Here is a 12,249-nt window from a genome sequence, read left to right as displayed (position 1 = left end):
AAAAGTATACATATTCAAATAAACAAATTAGAACATTCAACACACTGAAAGGTTGAATCCGTAAATTATAGAAAGCACTCTACAGTTTAGGATTTCAGTATTTGAAATGTTGGCTATTACACTAAAACTAACTTTACCAAAACAAAATGGCATATAATTTTAGAAACAAAATTTAGTCATCATTATGTCTTCTAAACAATAAGCATGCATTAAAAATCATATTTAATACTATCAGGTAATCCTCTTCTACGAATAAAATATGCAACAGTTAAGTAATCAAAACTTACTATGATCCAGCCAGTTGTAAATAGTTTGAAACGTTATCGTCTTCCCATAACAATTGTAATCCTTTAATGGTATCAAGAATTATATTGCCAACTACTGTAGTGCAAAATAGTACTAAATACCTGCTACCTCCATTAACTGAGATGAAATATATTTCAAAATCTATTGTTTTTTTTTCAATTTCTTTCTCAGTTCGGACACAGGAAATCATTCAAGTAACTCTTTAGTTTTCCCTATTTTAAGTCTACAAGATATGGGTTCACTAACTGGCAATTAATCGACTGCGCTGCAGGGGAAGTGGCATGTGACGCCCGGAAACAGAAAAAAAATGAACAAACAACTTTCTTGTTTACGAATCGGTAAAAAGATCAGCTGCAGCCGCACTATATACGTAACTCCCAATGATATCTTGGATATGGTATGTTTCCTTTGTAAACCCTTACTTTGGTAATGTAGTTTTTCTATACAAACCTAGGGTTGCTCCAATAACAAGTTTTAAAAATGTGTGTTTGTAATTAAGCACAAAGCTACACAACAGGCTGTCTGTGCTCTATCCAACACGAGTATCGAAACCCAAATTATAACTGTGTGAGTCTGCAGGCATGCCGCTGTGCCGGCTTTGAAAACCTCTAACTAACAAATGTAACTTTAGAATTTAAACCTTGAAAACTTAACTTTTGTCACTTTACTTTGCAAAAGCTTCTTTGATTAATTTTCATTTGATATTTTTTCATTAGAATTATATAGATCAAATTAGCGTTAAAGAGGCTAAGTCATCAGAAACTCCAGATATTGAAATTAATGCTTAGTAGAGTGTAAGGATTTTGAAATCCACCTTCTCTACGTCCTCTCCATTGAACTAGACCATCTAATCCAAGTTGAATTTTAGACCTACCTCAAAATCCTCGTGTTAAAATCATGGAGGAAACGAGACAAACTTCAGTCAAATGTCTGGGAGAGAGAGCCAATGAAGAACTTGGCCATTTCTTAGATTATTCCATACAGATGAGCAAGTTCGTGGATAGGAGGAGGAAAATCTTCACACTTTCATCAGTCTGTTGAGATGTCATCCTCGTGATTGATTTGTTGAGATCACAAGCTATCAGATCAGATGGTCATTCGATTGAGAAATTAGTAACTCAAAAGGTATTGTAACTCTTTAATTCTCAGTACCCAAATGAGTTTCCTTCTAAAGACTGCCACTCCACCAGATTATCAGTGGTTCTCCTGAAGTTTTTGTAGGTTCCTCTTGGGTGTATTACCTAGGAGAGTCAATTTGTCATAAGAATGCCGACTGAAAGTATTTATTAGTTCCTGCTTTCTGAGTTTCCAAGTGTTAACCTAATATATCAGATGTAGTACATGGTACAATTATCACTTGTGTTTTAGCTGGAATGGTTGATTGGTCATGCTACCAGTGAAAAAAAAGAGCCTAATGGCTCTTTGCTTTATGAGCTCCATTGCTGTAGTGTGATAATTGTGTATTCATTGCATTATACAATTACCATTTGTGTCATTGTGATTTATCTTCACAAAAAATTTCTACCTTTACCAGTGTAACAGTAGAAGAGTTTATCTTGGAAAAGGATTTTCTCGTATATTTAATTGTGTAAGACTCCTTCATATAAAGTTTTTCTGTTGAGAGAGTGAATTGGATAACTTTTTAATGGCGTGAGTCTTGTGTTCTGGTGGAATTGCCAGTGTTTATTTTCATTTGAAGCTGTTCAACTTGAATTAATCGACTTGTATTAAAGTGATACAACTCAATGATCAACGTTTTGCATCTGGTTGAAATAGTAAATGTCTATTTAAATTAGCCTGATGTATTTAGCTAATTCTGAGAAAGGCGTATATTGATATATAAGGCAAATAACATTCGTTTAGTTTGGAATTTAAGACCAGATATTCTAACATGGGAAAGTTTTATCACGAAGTTTCATGAGGCCTGTAAAAGTGTTGAGTTGCCAACTCACAGATGGCAGCACATTACTAAACCGTAATTTCCATTGTTTAACTTGTGGAAGTAGCATGTGTAGGTTACAATGTGACAGCACAAATGCCTGAGGCAACTTGTCAACACTACTATAAAACATAAGAATTGCAAAGTTGTTGCCTTACATGTATGTAAATATGCATTTATGATTACACAGAATACAGGTGCTAAACTACACAAAATCATTCATAAGTGTTCAACATAAAAAGAATCAATCGTTTACATAACAAAGAGATTGGTTTGTTTGTTTGCTTGTAACTCAGCAGAAAGCTACACAATGAGCTGTCTGTACTCTGCCCACCATAGATATCAAAACCAAGTTTGTATCGGTGTGAATCAGAAGAAGTTATTGGATTTTTTAAAAACAGATAAGAATAATGGAGAGCTCATACCACACTTGCAGGACAGGAAAAAACATTTTTACTCATGTTTTGAAAGTGCAGGCTGTTAATATTCCAGCTCTCTGATTGAAATGAAACCAAGTGAAATAAAACTATGCATGTAGAGTGGAAGTTAAACACAGTATAAATGGCTTAATAACATAAAAAGCTCAGTGCACCTAAGTTTTTGTGATAGAATATTTTTAATCAGCAAAGTACTCTGTCTTCTGTATATATATTCTGAACATTCTTTTATGGTACATAATTTGTTAAAATTTTGGTTGTACAAGTGTGCTGAAGGCAAAGTGACACTTTCCTGTAATGTATGTAAAGTCTCCTCAGTGCTAAGCGGTGAAAATAAGATATTGATGTAATTGAGCTTTAATGGTCAGAGTGACTAGATCAACTGAAGTGAAATTTTTTCTAATGTTTGTCACTTTTTCGAGTAACTACATTGATATCTTATTCCCTCCACTAGAAACCTTGGACTTCGTTAGTTTAAAAATAACATGGTAATGAAGGGAATGCAACATGATTACAAGATGACTATAAACCAGGGTCACAGCCATAAAGTCTCAGAGAGTCTTGTATGAGAATGACTGGCATTATGATCTGTGGGTTTAGCTGAGCCTGTATTTCCTGACTTTGTGTGGTTAGTATAGACTCAGTGGGGAGGCAGTAGGTAGTGTGATTGGGTCTTGCAGAGCTGAAAAATTAATCCTCCCATTACTCCCCAGAGTTAGGGTGTCAGATACATACAGCAAAATATCTGCATCCATCACCTCTGTCAAGACAAATTCAGGCCAGTTTTAGGTATAGAAGGCAATGAAATAATTCCTGCATGACTACAGGCAATCATATACTAATGCTTATTGTGCTCTCATAATATCACCTGTACCACCTATAAACACCTTGGTTAGTGCAGACAATCTCATACCTTGAGACAAACAAAGCTAACTTAGTCAGTCATCTGCTGAAGCATAGAGATCTTTCAAAACATGAAGTATACTGGCTTCTGGAAGATCAGATGCATACTCAGCTTTTCAGTATTATTCACCATGTTGGAGACTTTGCTGTCAATGATCCTCTTGGTGAATAACCAAACCTTCTAACCTTAACTGCATATATATATATAACTGTATATACATTTGCTGCTCTCTTTATTAGGAACTATGTATCCTTTCAGTCAGGTGAGTTTTACCATGTCTTTAGCAACATCTAGTTAATTTTTTTATAATTTTATATTTTTGGGTTAGTCTAGAGGTTTTGTTTTTGAATTTCACACAAAGCTATATAAGGGCTGCCTGCCCTAATTTAGCACTGTAAGTCTAGAGGGAAGGCAGCTAGTCATCACCACCCACTGCCAATTCTTTTTCCAATAACTAGTGGGACTAACTGTCACATTATAACACCCTCATGGATGAAGGGGCAAGCATGTCTGGTGTAACGGGAATTAGAACCACGACCCACAGATTACAAATCAAGCACCTTAACCATCTGGCCATGCTGGGTCTATAGTCTGGAGGTAAAAGTCAAATTTACCAGCATAAAAACAACTTTAATGATCTCTTAACATTTGAAACCTAATTACTTTTTATAACATTTTGATATTGAACTTATCACTTAAGTAACAATAACTTGTTTACTGATGTTTTCAGATTAACTTGAGCTTGTGAGTTGTTTTTTAGTGGCATGAATTAAACTTGAACAAATTAGTGGTTGGTTTTATTTTTCAGATGTACAAGCATCATACAACTTGAATTCTACTTTGTTTAAGCTTAACTTTGGTATTTACGTGTCTACTATTGGTTTATCAAATGTAAACACAATAAAGCAGTGAGAATATTTATTGAATGTTTTGTCACCCATCTCTTTACAGTTCTACATACATCAAAACACACTTGCCCATGTTTCTGTAACTGCAGTTTTTTTCTTTTTTTTGTAACATTATTTTTCTATTCATTGTAAATCTACTGGTGTTGAGTCTATCTTCTACATGATTCTGGTTGTAGATTAGATATAAAAATATACTCAACAGTCTGACATTTCCTTTAACAAAAGTTAGCAGGCTTAACCAACTGTCTGTGGAATAAAACCATTTTGTAAGAAAGTTACCACTCTATAATAACTTATAAAGTTATTCTTGCACAAAGCCATTTGTACATTTATGAAAAGTATAAGTTCAGTGCAGAAAAAATATAAAAAATGTAGTTTAACCCTTAAAGTGTTTAAAAACTGACTTGCTTTTAATGTCCAAATATTATTTTACTGCCTTCCATCCACAAATACAATTATTAGTACTGAAGAATCAGATGATATATTAGGTAATTCTTCATGTTATATATGCATCTCAAGATTATTCACTTAACCACAAATTGAGCTGGGCAATTAACTCAATTACATAAGCACATCAACCAGTGTCACATAAAATAACAAATTGCTCTAACTAAATTATGATTAAATCAATTAATAAAAAATTAAAAATTAAATCACGGTTTCTGTTATTACTATATATTATTTATTTTTTCAAGCATCCATAAGAAAATAATCAATTGGTTGAAAGTGTCTAATTAATGTGTCCAATGATTAATTGTCAAATCCCACTTCTGTCCAGTTCTATCCACAACTGTTCTAATTCCATAACACGTACAAGTGAACTGTCTTCAAATTCAAAATATGCAGTTTCTGTTAGTGTTAACTATTTTATAATTAGTCAACTTGCAAAAAGAATGATAACCTGAGGATTGATTTGATTTGTATAACCAGAAAGTAAATGTATCATTTAACAAATCAAGACTGAAATACTACATAAATGAAAGAAAAATATAATTCACAAGTTTCAAAAAACACAAATCACCAAAACCTATTCTTGTGTTTGAGTAAACTAATTTTTATAAACTGATATTTTTTTTTCTTAGAAACAATCTTGTGCTCACTGATATGCTGCAACAGTTGACAGAAAGAAATCACAGCTAATCAAGTGAAATTTCATATCACTATTCCTGAAAACTTTCATTTAGGTATACCTAAAGTTTATTCTTTTATCTTGAAGAGTTATATGTAATACACCTAAATTTTTTGAATTAACCACAGGGTTGAAAGACTCTCTCTCATGGGTTTGTGTTTCAGTATCTAAACTGAATGAAATTTTCTTCAGGTCTCATGAGAACTTGTTGAAAGTGATGTTGGATTCATCTTTTTGAATGTGTGTTGTATTTGGATAACACTGACTGTCCATGGTCTATTTTCTGATGTATGAATGTTTTTGTTATAGAGAACTGTTTTCCATATGTAACTGACTGCGGTGCTTTGGCCTCAAACCTACTTTAGAGATGTCTCTAGATTCCCTGTGCAATGCAAAAAGGCATCAAATCTGCCTTTGTAGATCTAGAATTGCTTGACACAAGACAGCATGGTAGTCAAGGTGTTCCTACAAAACAAAAAAATGACATTATCTTTGCTCAAGAATCATCAACAGGAAAGTCCATCAAACCTGAAGAGCATGTGGAAACCATGTCTGTGCTGATCCCTCCACACCCAGTGTATGGTATGATGAGTATTTATAAAATTACTGGTAAAAGACATGAGAAACACTTTATGTTCACTCCAAATAAGTTTTGGTAACATGTTATCCAAAATTTGGCATTAGTTTAGCTCTGAAACAAAGTTTGATGTAGTTCAACCCCCTTGGGTCTGTTTGGACCCCAAGCACATTTTCACACAATTTGGTGTTTTTTGTTACATATTCGAGAAATCTGTTTCTTCATTCAGCATTTTATTAGTTTTTATTGTGAAATGTCGATCAGAGAAGAAGTGGCTTTATGTTATCAAAACATATGTAAACAACTACAATTTTGTGTCTGAATATGAGAAAACAGATGTAAGTAAATTTCATATTTTGTAATAATAAACCACATATTATATACTTATGGTACTCAGTATTTCCTACAGTTTATCTTCACAAAGTTATGAGAAGCCAGTATGCTCACTTTTCAACATCTAAATCATAGCTTCAACATTATGATCATTAAACATATGTGGGGTCTGTATGAACCTCATGTGTACTGAAAGGCAGATATTTTAGCGTGTACTGACCAAGGTTAATATCTGAAACAGTTTGCTAGAGTTTATCTTAAGAAACTTTATCAGGTAAATGTGGTGAGAAATTTCTTTTGTTGAACGTATAAATTATACAATCAGGATGTTTGCTTCTACTTCTAATAGTTTTTCATCTACTTGTCCCAATTATTCCTAAATTCAAAATTCAAATCAACCCAAACAACACTTTATCACCTCCATCAAAAATAATCCCCAAGTAAAATATTTTTATATTCCAAAGCATACATACAAGTACACATTTGAAAATGTCATACACACACATATATATATAGGGAATATTATATTAATTTTCAGAATAATTTTTTGATGACTGTCACCTTTTACAAAGGAATTATATATATAAATGGAAAATTTAGAAAAACCCATAGAGAACTCATTCTCTTTGAAAGTGGAAATTTAAATAGGATTTAATTTTTACATGTAAACAGTTTTCGATTTTATTTTCTGAACCACTTGTCTTTAGTAAATTATTAAAGTCACCTTCAAACATGGTATGTAGTTACTTTATTGTCTGAACTGAATATAATACACTTTCTGAGATATTTGTGATATGCAACTTTTTGTGTGTTTGTCACAAGAACAATTTATAGTCAAAAGAACTGTTGTAACTAAAACAATAAATACCTTCTTGAACATGACTGGTCTAATATATTTGTGTAAGATAAATATTGTAAAATTTAATTTCAACATTATCATTACAAAAAAAAAATTTTTTTTGTGGTCTAAATTGTGATTCATATATGTTATCATAAGATTTTTAAAATGTCACTGTTGGGAAACTTGGAAAAAACACAAAAGTCCAGTTTATTGAGTGTTTCTAAAGGTATCCACTTGTTTTTTGGATCATCTTCAGAAAATGGATCACGTGTAGACACATCTACAAATTCAAGCTTGGTAGGCAAAACCAAACGATAAGCATGCAGGAACATTCGATGAGGGGTCAGGTCTCGACGATTACTGTACGTGTAGTCACCAACAACAGTGTGGCCAATGAAATTACAGTGAACACGGAGCTGATGTCGCCTGCCAGTTATCGGTTTTAACAAAACTTTGGTTGCAGGAGAATTGGCATACAGCCCTCTCTGAAGAACAATAATTTGTGTTACTGCTTTTCTGGGAAAACTACAATATCCTTTATCTTCTGTGCACATGCAATGTGTAAAGTGCTCTCTTGAATCTTTTCCAATTCCTTTGTTAATTACTGTATATTCTTGGTCAACATGTCCACGTAAAAGTCCAAGATAGTACTTGTGCGTCAAACGATTCTTGAAGACTAGCATAGCTTCTTTGGCAGCTTCCTTTGTTAGAGCAATAGCTAACACACCACTAGTTGAATAATCAAGTCTGTGACAAAAGTGGAAGCTATGGACAAGATTCTTATTAACTAAATGTGGGAAGCGGCTCTTAAGCTGATTTTCAACACTTACAGGTAATTCTGGCATTTCTTCATCTTTGTCAGTATTGATAGCAATGTCATGTCTTTTATTCACAATTATGAAAGACTGGCTTATGTGAAGAATAGCAATATCCTCCATTTTTGGTTTTTTACACCTTCCTATAGTAATTTTTGTTATATAGACCAGCATATATCGGAAATAAACGTTCAATTGAAATTTTAAAAATTTCATAAGCATTATTAGTCGGCCCAGGCCAACAGTTTTATGATCCAACATTAGCAAACTTAACTACCTTATAAAATTATAAATACTATGACTACTAGCATCAGTGTTACTCGATGAACTATATTAGTGTTAGGCCTACAATAATAACCATCACATCTTGGTTATGTGTCATAACTTTTTAACTCGCATGCCTATGTATTAATTAAATCTCTAATCGTGTACGTTTTTAATAATTGTTAAATTAGACAGTTATAAAACTTGTTAAGTTTTACAATTACCGATACATTTTTATTAAAAACACCGATTACACTTACGGTTACAGGATAAAACGCATCACACACTTTTGTTCGAAAACCTAACGCCATGTTTTGGGTAAATAATTGACAGAAACAGACTATTTTCCTTTGTTGGCAACATTAAAACTTATGAGTATTATTTTTTTTCATTCTTGTCCTGAAAAAAATATATATCAAATTTGAAAAGAGAAAAGTTGTTTATAACATCGTTGATAAATAAAATAGCAGTTTTTCTTCTTCCCTTGGCTTGTATTTTTAACAAAAACACTTTATTTGTGTAATAAGACAGGTTTCAACACCGCGGATTACTTAAAGTAAACTAGAACAGTTGTTGTTTAGAATTAAGCACAAAGCTACACAATGGGCTATCTGTGCTCTGCCCACCACGGGTATCGAAACCCGGATTTTAGCGTGCAAGTCCGCAGACATACCTCTGAGCCACTGGGGGGCAACTAGAACAGACTTGTAACATTTAATTGATTTTCATACATATGATATGTTTTCTACGTGCTTCAGTGATACAGGAATATTTCGTTTCGTTAGTTTTTTCGCAGTTTTAGCATAAATACACAGTGCAGAAAGTATTCGATATTATATAATTTTACTTGGTTTGTTCTCTATAGTAGACAATGCCTACGAGAAGGTATTGCATTAACACATAACGCCCGGATTAAAGGAATAGCACTTTAATATCCTTTGTTGGCAGAGTTGACAATGCGTAAATGCTGTAGCTAACCAGTTATGTGAGAGGGCAAAGGTAAAGAGGCGACGCCATCAGCTGGATAAAGAAACTGGGCTTACATGCTGAATTCATGTAGGCTTCCTTGGTTCATTTCTACTTGATTTTCATCATGATTAATCCAGAAGAAATCAGAGACGTCAATGGGCACTTGCACATGGGGCCCGTGCCCCCGATTGTATTTGACAGTATCACCCAACGTGAAGTTAGCGTCTTTAAAAATCAGCATAATGAAACGCCGAAAATTCTCGCGCCTATTGGTTCGAGCCCCAAACCTTTTAAGCATCTAGAAACTCTTTTCGAAAACATTCATCTTGAGGAACAGAAAGCTGACGAATTATTTGCTGACCCAGTAAAAGTAATTACTTACTTGTCAATGCGTAGTGACAGATTTTTGCTTCTAAATAACATTTTTATTTCACTATCCTTCGGAATACTCTTCTTATTTCCTGACTACATTCGCTGTTATTAGCACGTCTAATTGTTTGACTGTAACGTGGTCGTGGGCTGACTTTCAGACAGGCCGAGTGGGTTGTTTCGGCTTAGCCGTTGGAGTTTCGACTAATACCACCTGCTGTAACATTAAATATTTATTTGAAGTGACGATGCAGTGGGCGAATGGAGCACACAAGTACTAGCTGTACACTTTACAGTTAAACAAAGATACTAGAGACTGAGACTTCCAATAACACTTTTTATTTAAGTCATCAAACACTTAATATTTACACACACATATATACACTGCTGGCCAAAATCTTAAGGCTTATTTGTTTTTATCCAGTGTAAGACAGGAGATGTTAGTGGGAGATGTTGACAACGCTAATGCTTGAACGCAAATGACTAAATTTCGTTACGTGTTTACTGATTAACACTTCGTTTCAGCATGGTCTTAAACTTTTGACCAGCTAGTATTTAGACTAATTTCATAATGTTCACATTTACCCTATTAAATGCTAAAATAGTTTTTTTATTTTTATCTTCCCTTTTCTTATTTTCATCTTTTAAAGCTCCACTCAACTAAGTGGTTGAGTCTGACAACGCAAAATGCATATTTATTCTTTATGTTCATTGGCCTTAAGATTTTGGCCAGCAGTGTATATACAATTTATCTTTATTCATGTTTATAATACGTTATCATTTTAATTCTATTCACATGATGACTGATGTTTAAGAAAAAATGGCATTATAATACAAAGAGCTTGGGCATGAAAAGGAGTTTTTACTAACGGTGAAATATATCTTTCCTTCCTCTTGATAAGTTCGGACTGCTTGCTAGATTTCTGAAGATTTTATATATCTTGGCATCTGTTCTAGAAGGGAGAAATTGTTGGCTTAATTAGAGTACCACGGTGTCAGCTGACTTCCTGTTTGTGATTTCTCAAGTTCTTTAATTACCAATAGTTCATACTGTCGTGTTATCAAATGGTCAATGTTTCTCTCTTGTCTACGAACTTCTAAGCCTGTTAGTTAATTATCTTAGAAATAATAGCCCATACTGTAGCGTTCGTTCATCATCCAAAGTTCTTCTTGGTTTCAAGTTTAATAATGACTTGCTGTTGGCTGCACTTGATGAAGACTGTGCTGTAACAGTTGAAGAACTGGCATAGAAGCTTAATTCAACCCATTCAACAGTTCAGCGTCATCTGTAACAGCTTGAAAAGTGTCAAAACTTGGAAAATGGGTTCCCTATGATTTGACAGAAGCCAACCTTAGAGTAAGAGTGGACATTTGCACTTCTCTGCACTCTCGTAAACGTAACTCACCTTTTTGGACAGGTTAGTGACTAGAAATGAGATATGGATATTTTATAAAAATGAGCCCCGCAGACAATGGCTCAGTGCAACTCAAAGTGGATCACACCGAAAATATCCCATCAAACGCTTAGCATGACCTTCCCTAGGGTGGAGGTCCATTTTTGGGCTGTGTTTTAGTCAGTTTACCTTTCACTGCTGAATGTTGCACAGAAAGAAAACAGACCTGCCTTGATCAATTGTAAAGTTGTTGTGTTACAACAGGATACTACAGGGCCCCATACAGCAAGGATCACATCTGCAAATATTGAAGAGCTAGACTGGGAAAACTTCCACCTCCTCCTTATTCTCCAGACCTTGCCTCATCTGATTATCATCTGTTCCAAAGTTTGCAGAGCTATGTTGATGGAAAAGAGCTTGGTTTGTTTGTTTTCAAATTTCGCGCAAAGCTACTCAAGTATTGTCTGCGCTAGCCGTCCCTACTTTAGCGGTGTAAGAGTATAGGAAAAGCAGCTATCATCAGCACCCACCGCCAACTCTTGAGCTACTCTTTTACCAACGAATAGTGGGATTGACCATAACATTATAACGCTCCCACGGGTGAAAGGGTGAATATGTTTGGTGCGACGGGGATTCAAATCCTGCGACCCTAAGATTACGAGTCGAACGCCTTAACCCACCTGGCCATGCCGGGCCGGATAAGAACTTGAAACACATGAAGATGTGACATGCTTGCCCTTTCAGCTGTGAGGGTGTTATAATGCGATAGTGAATTCCACTGTTCATTGGTAAAGAGTAGTCCAAACGTTGACTAGCTGCCTTTCCTCTAAGTTTATCACTTCTTCATTAAGGACAGTTATGGAATACAGTTCTTAAGAAGCTTAGCGCGAAATACATCACTTTTAAAATATTTTAACATTATTATACTACTTGTGGCACCCTGGAGCCGTAGTTTTCAACCTGAGGTCCACGAATCCTTAGAAGGAGGTCAGCGGTGGTAAAAAATTGAATTCCTGTATTGCAATTAAAATTATTATGTTCGATTTTTAAAAAAAATAATCTTT

At 34.4% G+C, this 12,249-nt stretch overlaps 1 long non-coding RNA gene and 1 pseudogene across 2 annotated transcripts; both read right to left on the bottom strand.

The window, feature by feature from the left end:
- Positions 1-4,486: 4,486 nt before the first annotated feature.
- LOC143254114 (uncharacterized) lies at positions 4,487-8,770 on the bottom strand. The gene is made up of 2 exons (XR_013029959.1): positions 8,714-8,770; positions 4,487-6,088 (listed from the first exon to the last, which is right to left on the bottom strand). It is a non-coding gene; the product is annotated as an uncharacterized LOC143254114 (long non-coding RNA).
- LOC143254113 (RNA pseudouridylate synthase domain-containing protein 1 pseudogene) lies at positions 7,263-8,792 on the bottom strand (annotated as a pseudogene). The gene has a single exon (XR_013029958.1). The product of XR_013029958.1 is annotated as an RNA pseudouridylate synthase domain-containing protein 1 pseudogene (transcript).
- Between the last annotated feature and the right edge of the window lie 3,457 nt (positions 8,793-12,249).

Source organism: Tachypleus tridentatus, chromosome 6, assembly GCF_004210375.1.
Source record: "Tachypleus tridentatus isolate NWPU-2018 chromosome 6, ASM421037v1, whole genome shotgun sequence".
Classification (NCBI taxonomy): Eukaryota; Metazoa; Arthropoda; class Merostomata; order Xiphosura; family Limulidae; genus Tachypleus; species Tachypleus tridentatus.
The sequence above is the reverse complement of the archived record's forward strand: the minus strand, read 5'-3'. Positions and strand labels throughout refer to the sequence as shown.